At 36.3% G+C, this 18,996-nt stretch overlaps 1 protein-coding gene across 4 annotated transcripts in view; it reads left to right on the forward strand.

Annotated features, from left to right (window-relative positions):
* CNTN1 (contactin 1) overlaps positions 1-18,996 on the forward strand; it is a 405,010-nt gene that overhangs the window by 120,596 nt on the left and 265,418 nt on the right. Inside the window, exon 2 of one of the 4 annotated variants that reach the window (XM_027542589.1) lies at positions 17,004-17,105. The exons of the other annotated variants lie outside the window; for them this stretch is intronic. The gene's annotated coding sequence lies outside the window, so the exon portion shown is untranslated. The remainder of the gene's footprint in view (positions 1-17,003; positions 17,106-18,996) is intronic. 4 annotated transcript variants of the gene reach the window in all.

The raw sequence follows: 18,996 nt of genomic DNA on the forward strand, positions 1-18,996 counted from the left end.
TGTAGGTTGAAACACTGTCACACCCAGGAATTATTAACTGGAGCTGTAAGCTAACTCTTTTTTCAGAGAGAGGTAGTGGGGGACAGCCCCCCCGTAAAGTCAGAGGTGTAGGTGAGAGCACAAAGCAGAAAGTAGGCAGACTCTGGTTTGGGGGGTAGATGCTCGAGAATTTCCAGGGGGGCTCCTGAGGCTTGATCCCGCCTTTGCGTATGCCAAGCCTCCTTCCTCATGACCTTTGTCATGGGCGGAGTTCCTCATGCTGGCCCCCGGCAGTGATAGAATTCCAGTTGAGCTATTCCAGATCCTGAAAGATGATGCTGTGGAAAGTGCTGCACTCAATATGCAATATGCCGGCTCCCGGCAAACTGTCTTAGGTTATGATACAAGATGAGGATCTGGGACAAAAATAAATTCAAAAGGGACAGAGCTTAAGTAGGATTATGAAGAAGATGAAATTCTGTCACTCAGGTGATGATGAGTTTGGATACAAAGTCAGAACAGGTTCAGTTCAGTTCAGTCGCTCAGTCGTGTCCGACTCTTTGCGACCCCGTGAATCGCAGCACGCCAGGCCTCCCTGTCCATCACCAACTCCTGGAGTTCACTCAGACTTATGTCTGTCGAGTCAGTGATGCCATCCAGCCATCTCATTCTCTGTCGCCCCTTCTCCTCCTGCCCCCAATCCCTCCCAGCATCAGAGTCTTTTCCAGTGAGTCAACTCTTCGAATGAGGTGGCCAAAGTACTAGAGTTTCAGGTTTAGCATCATTCCTTCCAAAGAAATCCCAGGGCTGATCTCCTTCACAATGGACTGGTTGGATCTCCTTGCAGTCCAAGGGACTCTCAAGAGTCTTCTCCAACACCACAGTTCAAAAGCATCAATTCTTCAGTGCTCAGCTTTCTTCACAGTCCAGCTCTCACATCCATACATGACCACTGGAAAAACCATGGCCTTGACTAGACAGACCTTTGTTGGCAAAGTAATGTCTCTGCTTTTCAATATGCTATCTAGGTTGGTCATACCTTTCCTTCCAAGGAGTAAGCATCTTTTAATTTCATGGCTGCAGTCACCATCTGCAGTGATTTTGGAGCCCCCCAAAAATAAAGTCTGACACTGTTTCCACTGTTTCCCCATCTGTTTCCCATGAAGTGATGGGACCAGATGGCATGATCTTAGTTTTCTGAATGTTGAGCTTTAAGCCAACTTTTTCACTCTCCTCTTTCACTTTCATCAAGAGGCTTTTTAGTTCCTCTTCACTTTCTCCCATAAGAGTGGTGTCATCTGCATACCATAGCAGAAATGAAAGTGGTCAGGTTGATATGCATCAAGGATCAAAGCAGAGTTAAAGATTAAGGAAGATGTGTTAAGCTGAGGAGGCAAAAATCCTGGGACCAAAGAACAGCTATTTTAGAATGAAGCTAAAGATGTAAAAATCTATAACCAAAGGTCTGAACTTGAGTATAAACTATTTATTTGGAAGCAGAAAGTTCAGATCTATTAGGCCAACTCCATTAATGTTGCCAATTTTTCATCCTAAAGAATTATGTCTTCTTAATAGGTAATGGAATCACAAATTATGCCACTACGAGTCCAAAAAATATGTTTGGCACTCTCTACATGTCAAATGCAGTGATAAATAATAGAGATAAAAAATTAAGTGAGACAAATGTGATCTTTGTCATTAGAGGAGTCAGGTATTAAATAAAAAAAAAAATATACAAGCACTTAATTATGATTTCTGTAAGTATTACCCAGAAAAAGTACAGGTATTATAAGAATGAATTACAGGATACTTAACCAGCCTGAAAAAAGGAAGGATAGGAGGGCCAGGAATGTTTCCCAGAAGAAGTAAATTTTAAGTTATAAACTCAAAGATGAGATAAAGTTGATTAAGACATGATTTGGGGAAAGGGCATTCTAGGCCAAGAATGCAACATGTATGGAGTCTGGGAAAAAATTTAGGATGGCCAGAGTGACTAGAAGGCAGTGAATGGAGGGAGAATGCACAAGATGAGAATAGTGTGATACAGAACCTGTTATACCCTATTGAAGAATTTAATGACATCCTAATTGTAGTAGAAAAACACAGGACAGTTTTAAGCTAGTAAATAATATAATGACATTCGAGTTAAAAAATATATCGTTCTAGATGATATGATAAGGTATTTGATACAAATCATAGTAATTCAAGTCTATGACCCAACCACTAATGCCAAAGAAGCTGAAGTTAAACGGTTCTGTGGAGACCTACAAGACCTTGTAGAACTAACACCAAAAAAAGAGAGATGTTTTCATCATAGGGGACTGAAATGCCAAAGTAGGGTGTCAAGAGATACCTGGAATAACAGGCAAGTTTGGTCTTGGAGTAAAAAATAAAGCAGGGCAAAGGCTAACAGAGTTTTACTAGAGAACACACTGGTCATAGTAATAACCTTGTTCCAACAATACAAGAGACTACAAGATGCTACACATGGACATCACTAGATGGTCAATATCTAGATCGGATTGATTATATTCTTTGGAGCTGAAGATGGAGAAGCTCTATACAGTCAGCAAAAACAAGACTGGGAGCTGACTGTGGCTCGGGTTGTGAAGAACTCCTTAATGCAAAATTCAGACTTAAATTGAAGAAAGTAGGGAAAACCATTAGACCATTCAGGTATGACCTAAATCAAACCCCTTATGATTATACAATGGAAGTGACAAGTAGATTCTAGGGATTAGATCTGATAGAGTGCCTGAAAAACTATTGAGGGGGGTTTGTAACTCTGTATAGGAGGCAGTGACCAAAACTATCGTTAAGAAAAAGAAATTCAACAAGGAAAAATGGTTGCTTGAGGAGGTCTTACAAATAGCTGAGAAAAGATGTGAAAGGCAAAAAGGAGAAAGGGAAAGATATACACAGCGGAATGCAGAGTTCCAAAGAATAGCAAGGAGAGATAAGAAAGCCTTCTTAGGTGAAAAATGCAAAGAAATAGAGGAAAACAACAGAATGGGAAAGACTAGAGATCTCTTCAGAAAAATTAAAGATATCAAGTGAATATTTCAAGCAAAGATGGGCACAATAGAGGACAGAAATGGTATAGACCTAACAGGAGCAGAAGATATTAAGAAGAGGTGGCAAAAATACACAGAAGAACTATACAAAAAATATCATCATGACCCAGATAACCATGATGGTGTGATCACTCACCTAGAACCCAGACATCCTGGAATGCAAAGTCAAGTGCCCCTTAGGAAGCATCAATACAAACAAAGCTAGTGGAGGTGATGGAATTCCAGTTGAGCTATTTCAAATCCTAAAAGATGATGCTCTGAAAGTGCTGCACTCAATATGCCAGCAACTTTGGAAAACTCAGCAGTGGCCACAGGACTGGCAGAGGTCAGTTTTCATTCCAGTCCCAAACAAGGGCAATGCCAGGAAATGTTCAAACTACCACACCATTACACTCATTTCACATGCTAGCAAGGCCATGCTCAATCCTTCCATCTTGACTCCAACAGTATGTGAACTGAGAACTTCCAGATGTACAAGGTGGGTTTAGAAAAGACAGAGGAACCAGTTTAGATATTTAACTCAACTCCTTTGTATGAATCTATTAGATCACACAAAAAGCAAGAGAATTCCAGAAAAACATCTACTTCTGCTTTTTTGTTACACTAAACTCTTTGTGTGGATCACAACAAACTGTGGAAGAGTCTTAAAGACATGAGAATACCAGACCACCTTACCTACCTCCTGAGAAACATGTATGCAGGGCAAGAAGCAACAGTTAGAACTTACATGGAACAACAGACTGGTTCAAAATTGGGAAAGAAGTACATCAAGGCTGTATATTGTCACCCTGCTTATTTAGCTTCTAAGCAGATTGTATCATGTGACATATTGGGCTGGATGACTCACAAGCTAAAATCAAGATTGCCAGGAGAAATATAAATAATCTCAGATATGCAGATGACACAACCCTCATGGTAGAAAGTGAGTAGGAGTTAAAGTTCCTCTTAATGAAGTTGAAAGGGTAAAGTGTAAAAGATGGTTTAAACTCAACATTCAAAAAAATAAGATCATGGCATTCAGTCCCATCATGCATGACAAACAGATTGGAAAAAGTGGAAATAGTGACAGCAATCTCTGGGAGATATTGATGAACAGGGAAGCGTGGCATGCCGCAGTCCATTAGGTTGCAAAGTGTTGGACAGCACTGAGCAACTGAACAGCAACAATAACACAGGGAAAACTTTTAGATTACCATACTAATTCAGGAAACTCCAATGATGACTCAGAATATGTTAACGGTAGTGAGGAAAGAAAGAAGTAGACAAAATCAATATATATATTTATCAAGTACAAACCAATGAGCTGGTAGCCAAAAAGGAAGAAGGAAAAATAAAATATCAAATCTAGGTTTCTGGTATGAATATGTGTGCTCAGTCTTGTAGCGGATAATGGTCTCAAGCTCTGAAGACACTTTGTCTGAAGATGTAAGTTTGGCTTCATTATACATGGTAGGTCAAGTTATTAGAGTGGATGAGAATGACTTGGAAGAGAAAATGAAATGAGAAGAGATCTATCTTTCAATCTTTAAGGGATGGTAATAAAAATGTTGCACTGGCAAAGGAGACTAAATAGGAATGGTTAGAAAAGCAAAAGAATTTTGTATAGCGTTATAAATGTTTTGTACATGCTGCATGCTAAGTTGCTTCAGTCCTGTCTGACTCTTTGTGACCCATGCACTGTAGCTTGGCAGGCTCCTCTCTCCATGGAATCTCCCAGGCAAGAATCCTGGAGTTGGGATTCACCTCCTCCAGGGGATCTTACTGACTCAGGGATTGAACCCATGTCTCTTATATCTCCTGCATTGTCAGGCAGGTTCTTTATCACTAGCGCCACCTGGGCATATATTTGCCTTTATCAAAGACTTTTCCTTTCATAATTTTTGTACTTCTAGTTGTAGTCTTGTCTTTTCCACTTAGAGAAGTCCCTTTAACATTTCTTGTAAGCCTTATTTAGTAGCAATGAACATTTCCAGCTTTTGTTTTCTGTAAAACTAGTTTTTATCTCTCAAATCTGAATGATGTCCTTTTCCTGAGATAGAATCATCTGAGTCATTGTAACCTGATAAAGCAAAAGGACTCAGAAAGAAAATTTGGTTGAATTCATCAATCAATCAATAAGCATTTGTCACAAGCCTGTTCTTTGCAAGCTCTGTGCTAGATGCCTATTATTCAGCAACATAAACTGTGGTGCTAGGTTGCAAGGAGCTTATGTGATAAAAGTAACAATTTTAATACTCACTATGTTGAGGCACTGTATAAGTTTTTTTGTTTTGTTTTTTTTCGTGTTCTTTCATTTAATTAAATCTCACAGTATTCCTGTTATGGAGGCATTATTTTTGTTTTTGTCATTTGCATTTAGCAAATAAAATATTGTAATGCAAGGGGCTTAAGTAGCTTGGCTATGAACAAACAGCAAGTGTAAAATACAATACTAAGCTATAGGGTGTAAGAAATGAGATCTTATGCTTTTAACTATTAGATCCACTCACTCTTTATAACTCATTGGGAAGGCAAGAAAAATATTTAAAAAATATATAAACAAACAAGTTAGGAGAAAAAAATGCTCTTTAATTTTTATTTTTTAGACAACATGATCTACTATTAAATAATACTTGTGAACTTATTAAATAGAAAAAAAAATAATAGTGAGCATCTTCAGTAGCTAGAGCTTTCCCAGTTTTAACAAAGAAGGAAAGAGATAGCTTAGTTGGTGAGAGTACAGAAGTAGATCAGCTCACTCCCTGAGAACCAGAAGTTAGATAAGTTAAAGCCATCAAATCAACTTCTCTGGCATTTATCTCCACACCAAATTTGAACACATCATCCTTAAACTACTAGAAATTTAGGAGCTAGCTAAGAAAATTATCAAAGGGCTCAGGAGAATCTCCCTAAAGAAAGCAAAGTTGAAACAACAGCTGAAGTTGTTAGAATTAATAGAAGTTAATCGGTGTTCTGTTTAGCTGAACCAACATGGATATATAAGACAACAGAGAATTCAAGTAGGTCAGGGGCAAAGCAGAGATTGTGGAGATAATAAAACTTTCCCACTTACGGATAAATGAGTTTGGATACAAAATCAGAGCAGACTGTCAAGCATGGGTGACAAAAGTTCAAAGTCTCCTGACCCGTGTCCTGGAACAGAGATAAGTAGTACAGATTTTTAGGTAGAAGCTTAATATATGAGAATCTTTAGCCAAAGATCTAAAATAAAGAAAACATTTATTTAAAGTAAGCAGCTCAGTTCTAGGTGATGAACTCTATCACAGTGCCTGATAATTCAAACTTGAAGAATCAAACCCTCTAAAACAAGCACACACTGTGTATCGATTCATTCTTCCGTGCATTCAGCACATATTTGGTACCCTGTATAGCAATCACAGTGATGCACCTTATACCTGTGATAAATGTAAGGCATATGAAACAAATATGGTCTTTGCTGTAGTGAAAATTACAAAAACATGTTTTTAATTATAATTGTGATCAGCTATAAAGGAAAGTTACTGCGTATTGCAAGAATGAATTATAGAAGGAACAATCCTAGTTTATAAATTGGTAGAGAAAATTGTATAACCTGAAAGATGAGTCAATTAGCCAAGAAAATATTTGAAAAAAAATTACTGACAGAGGAAAAATAAAGTCTTAAGGTTAGGAAAAACAGGGAGATGGCCAAAGTAACTAGAATATAGTGAAGAAGGGGGAAAAGAGAACACAATGAAGCTGTAGGGTTAGCTAGAGGCCAACAGGACATTATATGCTGTCTTGAAGATTTTGAATCTTATCTTAATTTTAGTTCAGGAAACACTGAACATTTTATGCCAGTAGACAATATGATGACATTGGCATATTAAAAAATCCTTTTGGGTGATCTCACTATGTATTTGGTATGGATTAGCCAGCAGCAGAGTGGATATGGAGAGCTCACCTTTAAGACTGTTTCAGTAGTTTAAGCAAGAAGTGATTACAGCTGGAACTTTGCTATTGACAATGAATACAGAAAAACATAGATGGATACAATATATAATAAGGTGGTAACAAAAAGAGTTAAAGCCATAGACTCTAGGCATAAACAGGATGATGTAGGGAGATGTCATTTACTAGGATAGGAAGGAATGGAGAAAATCAGGTTTGAGAGAAATATTGAGAATTCAGTTATCTAAGAGTGAGATATAACCAAGTAGAACTATGGAGTTGATGTGTTGGATTTCAGAAAAGATATCTGGCCGAGAGACAATTTTGAGTTCATCAACATATAGGTAATCTTTCAAGTAGAAAAAGATTATATCTCCATTTCTGGAATAAATAGATGATTGATGGTAATGTTTCCTAGCACCGGGGAGAAAAAGAAAAAACAAATTTAGAGAAAGAAAGTCGAGTTTATTTGTGAACTGCCTGAGACAGATCAGTGTAAACATCAAGAGCAAAACTACCCTGCTGGGCCTGGGGTTCGGAAAAAAGATTTTGGCTGGAGATAAAGTTTAAATTCAGTATGCATTACTGTAAAGTTATTAAAGGACACAGGTAATGGTTATATTAGTTAATTATTAATGATTGTCTTTAACAACTGTCTTACAAAATTTCTGACATTTAAAATTATCTCTAAAAATGGGCTGACTCCAACAGACCACTGATTCTAAGTTACTGGAGATAATGATGTTCAGATTCCTGGCACCAAGTTAGGTTTTGACCTATAGCCCATGTCAGTGAATATTTGCCATGTCAATGAATATTTTGGCGGGAAAAAATGCTCAAGTCAATGTCAACTGGATTGAAAGTTAGATAGGTGTTCTTTGCATTCACAACTGCATTTCCCAAGCCAGACTTTTTACCCTGCTATTTCATATACCTGTTTTACTCTGTATCGTTCATATGGATTATTTTTCAAACATAATTATTACTGGCTAGACAAGAAGTTTGCATCTGATGATTTTGTACCAAGGGTCGGTCTAGAATATATGTTATTCTTATACAAAGACTTTCAATTCCTACATTGTCAATTTTCTATTTTTAATTTAAACTCTTGTATGTGTCAGTGAAGTATCATTTCATTCAGAAAGACCCTCACATCCATTTCCTACAGCTAAAATATTAACTATATTTTTAAGATACTTTATGAATGCCTCTCCAATTTCACAGGACAAATACCTGTGATAAAGTCTTTTCCAGGAAATTACAGTTGCAAGACTAAAGATAAAACTCATGAAGAAGCAAAACCTTATGCAATAACTCTATGAAGCAAATATTTTACAAGAGAACTTACTGGAATATTAATATCTTGCTATGAAATCAGGTTTTTGGTAGGAAAATAAAATGCACTGTGAAGTATTTATATGAAAAAGAACTTATACAAAATCACCTTATTAAATAAAAGTATAACATATACACTTTACATTGAACCTATGGTCAAATAAGAATGGAAAGAATGTGAATAAAAGCTTCTATCCAAGGTGTTACTTATGGGTTAAATTATTCTTTTCAAAAAGCTCAGAAATCTTAAAGACCTAAAAGTTTACATACCTTTTTTGAATAAAAGAAATTGAGACATAATGAATTTCTAGTGTCAATTATCTTGACACTAGAGATTTATTTACACCAGACTATTTCAGCAGTATTTTGCAAACATTAAAATTTGTTACTAGAGAAAAGAAACAGGGTTATACTTTAAAAATTATTTTCTAAGGTGTATGTAGAGATACATACTGGCGTGTGCACAGAGCTGTTTGGTGAATCTCATGCGACAGAACTGACTGCTGGTATCTCTGGGTTAAAGTTAAACGTGTCTTCCTTCAAGAGTATTTAATCCCTTAAAAAGGAAAACTACTCTAAAGATAACTTAAGTAAATATAATTAAATAAGGATTACTATGATTATTTGGCAGTTATACTTTTCATAGACTTAAAAAGTTTTATATTTTTCAATTATACCTGTTAGCATTAGCAGAATTCTTAATAGTTTCATTCTATATGCTGACTGAACTACAGTTGGGTAATTTGTATGAGACCTTGGGAATCATTTGAGTATATTAAGTTTTTGCAAGCTCACTGAAATATTGAGATATATTAATGGAATTAGAACTCTTTAATGTTGCATGGACAATGTCACTCAAATTTGGGGACATGTTAGGATACCTGTTCCCTATAGCTATTTTTTTTTCCTTAACTGAAAGATGTGTGCCCACTACCAGCATGATAAATAAAAGTGTCTGCAAATAAACTTCTCTGTATTCCTCTTCCCCAATAATAACCTTCTTCTTCTCCTTAGCAATAAGTACAATCCAGAATTTGATATTTATATCCAGACCTTAAGTATCATGTATCTTATATACATAAACCTTTAGGCAAAATATAATATCATATCACTTTGCTTATTTTTAAATTTTATGTAATAGAAATTATGACATATGAGTTCTGCATTTCCCCCTAGCATTAAGTATGCAAGCTCCATCTATGTTGATAATTGTAGCTTTGTTTTTTTTTCATTTCTTGGCTAATTTAAAAGAATATTGTTAAAGGAAATTACAGTGTAATAAATCTGGGCTTTGGTCATGTGGAATTTTAATTCTGTGTTATTCTTTATATCATTCTACCCTTGTGAAAGTTACTTAAAACTGTCTCAGCCTGTTTTCTTATCTACCAAAAGGGATCATAATGTCTTCCTTATAAATTATTTTAGGCATAGTTGTAAAATATGCATTTGGAGATAAGTATATAGACATATAAAATATTGTGTATTTGGAACAATAATAAATGATTTTTTCTTTTCCATATTTTAATTTTTCTTTTGTTTTTAAATAAGTAGTGATTGCCAGACATACTTTTAATACAAACTCACTATTTGTTGGTCTTTGGGGACATGCAAGAGCAGAGACAGTTCTTGGAAGTGGTTCAGTGGCATTATATGGTTGAAGAGGTGTGAATTGTATACTTGGAAAATCTAAATGTGACTTCAGGCTCACTTGTTCATTGGTCATGTGACCTGATCAAATTTCTCAATCTTACTTTGAGAGGGAGGCTTCACTGGTAAGTGGAGGGAAATGCTACTTGTCTCACAAGAGCTTTTTGATGGTCAAATTAAATCAGTGTATTAAAGTACTAAGTGTGTTCTAGCCTTATTGTATGTGCTTAACACATATTAGCAGTTTTCCCTTTTGTAGTCGACTTACTAATGATGTCAAGATATTTATTTAATGTAAAGCTTTTATGTACATTTTCTTATCTACATCTCAGTGTTTCTTCCTCTATCTTCTTTTCTCTACACACTTTCAAACCTAAGTTGTTCTCTCCACTTCCATAGCTTAAACAATTCTGACCACTCCCAAACTTATTTAGTGAAGTATAGCTTCTTTAGCCAAGTGTCTAATGAAAGTTCTATGAGTATCCAATTCTTTATCAACTCTTCATCTTGTTTCCTGGTATACCTCTCTTTTGTTACATTCAGTGTTATAACCTAATTACCTCACCATCTTCTCATAACATCAGTGGTTCTTCTTTTCTTTCTTTTTTTTTTTTTGGGATAGAAGCAAGAGTACCCTGAGTGGCCCAAGTCTTAAAGTCTTCCATGATTTCTCCCTGTCTTTTAATCCTACTAGTCTTACCACTTTAATGTTTAAATAGTTCTAGAATATCTTTCAGAGAAGGCAATGGCACCCCACTCCAGTACTCTTGCCTGGAAAATCCATGGACGGAGGAGCCTGGTAGGCTGCAGTCCATGGGGTCGCTAAGAGTCAGACATGATTGAGCGACTTCACTTTCACTTTTCACTTTCATTCATTGGAGAAGGAAATGGCAACCCACTCCAGTGTTCTTGCCTGGAGAATCCCAGGGACGGGGGAGCCTGGTGGGCTGCTGTCTATAGGGTCGCACAGAGTCGGACACGACTGAAGCGACTTAGCAGCAGCAGCAGCAGAATATCTCTATTTCTGCTTTGTGGAGGCCCTCATCACTTCTGGTGGACTAAAATGGTATCCTATTAAACACATTCTTTTAATCTGTTACTGCATCCAATCTATCCTCCAGTCACAAAACCTAGTCATATTACTATCTTGGTGAAATCTTTAAATATCTCTTTCTCTGTTGAATAGCTTCAAAGTCCTTGACAGTATTAAAAATGTTGTATATAATCATGATTTTTAACCTTTTTTGCTATCAGATTTTGTATAATCTTGTGTCATCACCTGAAAATATATGTATTATATCCAAATTATAAAATAGATACTTAAGTTTCTCAAGCATGTCATGTGATGTCCTGTTTCTCTACAAATGCATGCTTTTCTCCTTACTAAAAATGACTTTCCCTTCAAGACAGAAATAGGAAGAAAATAAATTAATATTTCTAAAGTCCTTACTGTGTCAGAACTGTTGAGTCACATAAAGACATTGAAATATTTGAATTTGCTAATAACTCTGTGATGTCAATGAAGTTCCTATTTAGACATGAGGAAATCAAGGTAGGATTTAAACTCTCATCTGCATGACTACAAAAAATGTATTTTTAATTATTGTAGTCTAGGCCGTTTATTTAATTCTTACAAAAAGATAAAGAGATAGAGGTTTAACTTGATTTCTACATGATAAAACTCATGTTCATCAAGTATGGGTATCATGCCATGGTCACATCAATTTTTAACCCAGTAGGACCCTATGGCACCTTCCTGCAGCAGATATCTACCCCAGGTTCTCAGCCTGCCTTCTGTTTGTAGAAAAGCTGTATTTTCCCAGGGCCCTCCTGAGTTACAAAAGCGTGGATCAAGGATTAATGATGGAAAAGATGTGAATCAGTTCAGTTCAGTCACTCAGTTATGTCCGACTCTTTGCAACCCCATCGACTGCAGCATGCCAGGCCTCCCTGTCCATCACCAACTCCCAGAGTTTACTCAAACTCATGTACATTGTCGATGATGTCATCCAACCATCTCATCCTCTGTCATCCCCTTCTCCTCCTTCCCTCAATCTTTCCCAGCATCAAAGATGTGAATATATGGTGACAAAAGTAGCAGTTGAGCAGGAGTGCATGAATGCTCAGTCATGTCTTTGAGACCCTATGGACTATAGCTCTCCAGGTTCCTCTGTCCATGGGATTTTACAGGTAAGAATACTGGACTGGGTTGTCATTTCCTCCTGCAAGGGATTTTCCTGACCCAGGAATCTTCCTGACCCAGGGATCGAATCATCGTGTTTCGATGTCTTCTGCATCTCCTATGCAAAAGACATAGGAAACAAGACATGTTTCCTATGTCTTCTGCATCAGCAGGTGAATTCTTTACCACTGAGCCATGTTGTAAGTAGTTTGAGCCAGGAGAACTGGTAACAATTTAAATAATAAATCAGCCATATGGCAGTCACAGAATCTTTAGTTCTTCCCTAAGCTACCTAGGTAACAGTATCTCAAATATAATTCCTAAGTTTTTAAACAGATGCTAAAATCCCACCAAATGGGAGAAGTTAACTACTTGATGCCCATGATCTATGGGAACCTGAGGATTGATAATGTTAACCAGTGACATTGCCTGTTACCTCTTCATGTGTAAGCTGATCATATACCCTGGGACTCCTCTCCCTCAGTTTGTCTTTAAAAATGCTCCCTGAAACTCATTTGGGAGTGTAAGAGTTTTGAGCATTAGCTGCCCCAGACTCCTTGTCTGGTGCCTTACAATAAATGCTGCACTTTCCTTCACAACATCTCAGCGTTATCCTTGGATTTACTTTGCAGGGCAAGAAGACTCAAGTTCTGCTGGGTAACAAATTCAGAAAGTTTGAATATAATTTCAGATTTGTGAAACATTATAGCCCATGTAAGTTTTATTTACCACTCAGATTCTTTAAATATCACCTCTCCGTGAATCATTTCCTAATGCCCTGTGAGCAGGTGGTAAATACACAATTTCTTCTACACTCTGCCTCAGGTATAGCACTTATCCATCAGTTACTTAGCGTGTAGTCACAGCATGCTTTAGTAGTTATCTCATTTGCATACCTTAACACATATCAGAAGTGATTATAGTCATCACCCGGCATCTATGTCTTTACGTATTTTTCTCACTAAAGTATGAATATCTTGGGAGCAGTCATTATACATATTTGTCTTCCTAGCTTGTAGCACAATCCATTGCATATAGAAAGTACATAATAAATATCTTTGATTGAATGAATGTGTTATAATTAGGGGATGACTGTATTATAGTTAGGACAACTTGAGAAAAGGGGAAATAATGTCTTAAATCTTGGAAAATAAATGCAGCCTGCTCCCACTCCCCTTGAGCTCAGGAATGTGGAGACTTTGGCAGACTAAGTTATTTTCTTAATTCTACATGGCATTGTGTATTCTTAAAATGAATATAAATTATGCATTTTTCCAAATGACAGGTTAGGAGTATATCTTAATAGATATTGCAAATTTAGCTGACTAAATATGTTTTGATTTATTCACAACTTTTGATTCAATTTATTGAGCCTATTGTACATTACAGAGTTTGCTCCATATTTTATATGTATTATAAATTCTTAATATTGGAACGCCTCTAGATCTGCAAAGAGATCAAATTCATCTAAAAGAGGCACCTCTGTTTTCCATACACTTAAAAGATAGGTTAAGTGTGTTTCTTAGGCATAGTCAAGCTTCTGGAAAATGGAAATCAGTTCTTGTTACTTTCTCAGGCTTTTTCTTATCTGGGAGTACAATTGGTTGTTTTTACTCATGCGTTTCCCCTCAAGGTTTCCCCTACCCTGATTTCCTAGGAACTTACCACCTCCATAACTTTTCTTATGCCATACTTATCTCTGCTGAGTCTAATCTTGGTCTACCCTAGGTTGATGAGGTGTTTGCGTGTGTGTGTTCTCTCCCCACATTTAAAACAGTTGAATCTGAAAATTCACCAAGTAGGTCCAAAGTTATCATCATCATTTTAGATCTGGGTCTTGGAAATTTGTATGCGGGAAAAATATTGACTTTCCTCCACTCACTACAGAAGGAGAGAAGGACAAAGCTAATGCTTTTCCTATCCACCTGGTTATACGCTATTGAATCATGTCAATTCAGAGGATTTAAATTTCCAATGTTTATATTTGCAATTATTTTTGGTTTTGTCAGCAATTTATATCTCCTAAATGCTTGTACATTGTATCCTTAAATTTAAGCTAAATTTCAAAGTTTGTGATTTTCTACTAGTTTTAAATTAGACATTATCTTCATACAAAATGGCTTCTAGATGACTAAATTAATAAAACTCTTGGTGAAACTATCTGGTGTCATTTGGGGGGCTCTGAAGAACTCTGGTACCATAATTCTTTACGTCTCAGGTCAGAAAAGATTCAGTAAGAGGCACAGTGAAAGATAAGAAGTGATTTATTAGAATAGGACGCTTGTGATATTTACAAGTGGACAGGCAAGAGGGTGCCATGCCTTGAGAACTTACTGGGCTAGTTTCATAATCAAAGGAAAATGGGGAGGGTAAGAAGAACTTCATCTTTCTTGAGTAGACATCATGCTTCCATCATCAGCTTCTCCTTCAGCTTCAGCAGGGGAGTTTCCTTGTCCCTACATGGTCAAGCTAGGTCCACAAATTACTGTTTTTTAATGTGTGTAGAGAGCGTGTCCTAGTGATCATTAACTTACTGACCTCACTGGGCAGGATATGGATATCATGCCACCATTGATTTATTGTTTGGGGGCATGTCTCATGCTTCTGTCTCATGGTTTTGTTGCTAAGCAAGCCTTCTTGTTTTGTAGTTAAGCAAACATGCTTTCTTGAGTAATCATTACCTTACAGGGGTCTCATATACACACACAAACACACACACACACACACACACAAGCACACACATATATATATATATTGCTTATAATACCCTAGTGGGATTAGCTATTTATTAACTATTTAATTACCTACTTTGTCCCTTTATTCCATCCCTGTCATTGGCAGGAAATTTATCCTTAGCTATAACTTCTAAAACTTAAGTTTTAGAGATCTTTTGTATAAAAAATAAAAAATATTACTCAAATAGTATAAAATAAAGTCTACTTGTAGTTAACTTGAATTTTTTATTTTAGAAGTAATACTTAAGTACTTAAAAAAAAAAAGAAGAAGTAATATGTATTTTTAAATGTACAAATAGAATCTGAGTTGGATACAACAGAACATTGAGGAGTATGGAAGATATAATGTATATAGTAATTGGAGAGTTAATTTCTCAGACACATTTAGAATATTTTAGCATAATCTTTATCAGCTGAATATACCTATTTTTTTTCACTGGGCTAGCAAGGATTATGCTCTTCTTGCACTTGGAAGGAAAAACTATCTCCCTGACCATCCCTAAACTCCATCACTGTTGCCATCAAGGCTCCTACTGCCCTCTCAGGCTGGTATAAATTTTAACTGGTTTATTGACTGAAAGTCACCATGATCATGCCCCCTCCAAGAGTGAACTGCTCTCTGTAGTGTAATCTTTAGATGGGAAACCTTGATTATACTCTGAGAGTTATTCTTTACTCCAGTCCTGAGAATGAATTTGAAGGTTTCGCTCTGGTCTTATAAATGGCAAGGTGTGGTGAGATAGAAATATTGCCTTTTTGTGTATGTGGTACCTGTGTATATATAAAATATAAGATATATATAGTATATATATATATATATATATGTGTGTGTGTGTGTGTATGAAAAGGCTTTGAAAAGACATGGCATTAGGCTTCTAAATAATCTTAGTAACATCTGTCCTCTATGGTGGATAAAGTTTAATTCGTTTTTACAATGAAGATACTTTGGGAAATAGATAAACATTTATTGTACATTAAATGCCTTTGCCATTTCATTTTACATGGATCTCTCATATGGTAATTTTTCCAAATACTACTGTGATATTTCAAAATGCTACCTGTGTTTTCTCTTGATGAATATTAGCATAATAAAAAGCATAATTAGCTTTAAAGCTTACTTGTTTTTTGAGGCAGTGAAAAAAGACTAGCTGAAATCATGGCATGTTCTTAGGAGCTTAAATTCTGAGAGAAAAGGCTCTCAGAACTACTGACACACCCAGTGTACAGGTGTTCAGAATCCAAAATAGTCAATGGTGATGAACAATGATGTACTCACTATGATGATTTTTTAAAAAGGAATCCTCTTCCATATTATTGAAAGAAAAATTAATTATTTTTATCTTAAAATCTTCTAAGAAGTGTTATTCAAATGAGCCCGTATAAAAATCTCCTAGAATATGACTTACAGCAATTCATCATTGTTCTTTTTTCTTAATTTTCAATTTAGCACTGTTGATTTTCCGGAAATCGTAGGAAAAAATCAACTCTATATATCGCACTTCTAATATAAAATATTCAGCCTAAATCTGCAGAAACGATGTGTTTTGAATAAAAGTAAACAAATGTTATAGCATTTCCTCAGAAGAGTCCAGTTTAAACATTCTGCAATATGCAAATGCCATCCCGTCTATGTGAGTGTTTTACCCCGGTGGATGCTGCAGGGTTGGAGGTTTCTGCCTGTGCTTTAGATTGTAATTTTATTTGTGGAAATAAACCAATCGCGGAGCTCCAATTGTCTTAGCGATGAGGTGATCAATAGCCCATTACTGGATAGAACAGCGACTACAGGAAGTGCATTGAAGATTTTAATGCATGAATTATGCATGCGGTGGTCATTCTTTAGTCTCTGAACAGAATGACAGGGTTTGTGAAGTCGCCTCAGATAGTTTCTTGCATTAAGTGACTGCAGTGAAATGCTTAATATTTTCAGGCATAGAAGCAGCATTGACTCTAGCCAGCTGAATTTGGATGTAAATCCCCCAGCTCCCAGCACAGAATGCTTTATTTGAAACTATTGCTATGTAGCGAGCCAGCTTTACTGTCATCTAACCTGCTCTCCCCAGAAGGTTGGCTGAAGGATGGGAGCGGCTGTGCCTGCCTCTGAGGTCACAGCTTGAAGTCCTTTTAACTTGCTTTCTGCAGCAGGAGAGAAGCGTACTGTGGTGTAACTGTCGCCGCATTCATTCAAATGGACAGTTTGCAATAAATACTATACTCAGAACGACAGATAATTCAACATATGAGGTAAGTCCGAGGTTTTCCTCTAGGTTAGAAAATTGCAAGCGAAAATGTGCTGAATTCGGATAAGGATGATGCAGTGTTAGCAGGACTGACTTACACCTCAGTATTGCGATGCAGTGTCGGGATTCTCAATTGTTATGTTAATTGAAGGCTGATTTTATTCTATATTTTTGACAGTATTTGTGCCGCAGGGTATTTTATTTTGCACGCAAAAGCTTTTTAGGACTGTACCAGAGCTCAGATGTGTGTGTCTCACATAGACTGAAACCTGCAAATTGGGGAGGGGCGGCACCAGAGTATGAGTGGAATCAATAAAAATTACCTCCTGTGGAGAAGTTTTAGCAGGGCTGTGGTATTCCTTGGCTCTTATTGTTTCCTTAATGTCAGTATTTTCAAATTATGCTAAAAAATGTTGATAAACACCAAAAATGTTCACTCCTTTCCCCAGAAGCAGAGGAAAGCACTGAGGTACTGTGTTGCATACAAATGGAACAGATGGAATTAAAATAATTTGGAATAGCTTGTCCTTGAAGGAAGACCTTGTTGTCAGAAACAAAACAGTCTGACTTCTACCTGTGGTGTTCTCTTTTTTCCCTCTTGTCCAGAATGCCCTACTCCAGAAAGAATATATAGATGACAAGATTTCAAAATATATGCTCCTCCTCCATGACAAAAAAAAAAAAAAAAAGTTTTATTTCTTTCTTGGTCTCTAAAAAATTAAGCTTATATGATTGCAGAACTCATTATATAAAAGCCAAATAAAATTTACAAAAACTCTGTAAAACTGAAAAACATAGCTCTGTATTCTGCTATATTTGCCAGTCTTTGTGAATTAAAGCTGCTTGCTTAAATACCATGAAAATATGAATAAAAATGCAAGTTATATGCACTATGAAATAAATTTTTAAACTTTTCTTTAGGGTGGGAAAATATCATTAACAAATATTCAGTAAGAAACTCTAGATATATAACGTTTTTAAAAGATGCTTTTCAATAACATTTATACTATTAGTATATACATATGTATACACATAGCATATATGTACACATATGTACACACAATATATAATTTATAAAACATAATATATGCCGTATAACATGTATGTCATATAAAGTAGATAATATAACATTATCTACTCAAGTATGTTAATTAATATTAAGTTTTAAAAAATGTGTTTTCTAAATAATCTATCAAGAACCAGTGATAGGGACTTCCCTGGTGGTCCAGTGGTTAGGACTCCAAACTTCTACTGCAGGCGCCATGGGTTCCATCCTTGGTTGGGGAACTAAGATGCCACATGCCACATGGCATGGCAAAAAAATAAATCAATAAAATAGAACCCTAAATTAAAAAAAAATCAGTGATAGATAAGGCCAACTATTTTTGCTAAGATAGGGATTATTTATTAAAAATAAAAAGGATATATGGAGCACTGACAGCAAGATCACAGGAAAAATACCCTTTAAGCGTTTCACAGTGCATTTCAATTTTGCGACAGTGTTACTTTGTTACTTGGGTTTCCTGCCAACTGTCTGGTGGTGGTGTGGCACTTGGTTCCCAGGACTGTACAATGTGTTTAAATCTTCCAAGCTCATCTAGTTTAGGTACATAAGTACACTCACACATGGAGTGAAGCTTTTCCTTAGGGAGGGGACGAAAGGAAGGAGAGGTGTCTCCCAATGCTGAGTCATGGTATTCAGTTCTGTTTAAATGCCTTCTGGGTGAGGTCCCCCAACAGCTAGTAAAATGGAATCTGAAAGAAAATGAGAAAGAATGGAGGGGACAGAAACTTAATGTATTTATAATAATAAATGTATTTAATAATGTATTTGTTGCATTGACATACTAAATTCTGAGTAACGAATATAATGGCAATGCTACTTGTTGGAGCTT

This window comes from Bos indicus x Bos taurus, chromosome 5, assembly GCF_003369695.1.
Source record: "Bos indicus x Bos taurus breed Angus x Brahman F1 hybrid chromosome 5, Bos_hybrid_MaternalHap_v2.0, whole genome shotgun sequence".
In the NCBI taxonomy this organism is placed as follows: Eukaryota; Metazoa; Chordata; class Mammalia; order Artiodactyla; family Bovidae; genus Bos; species Bos indicus x Bos taurus.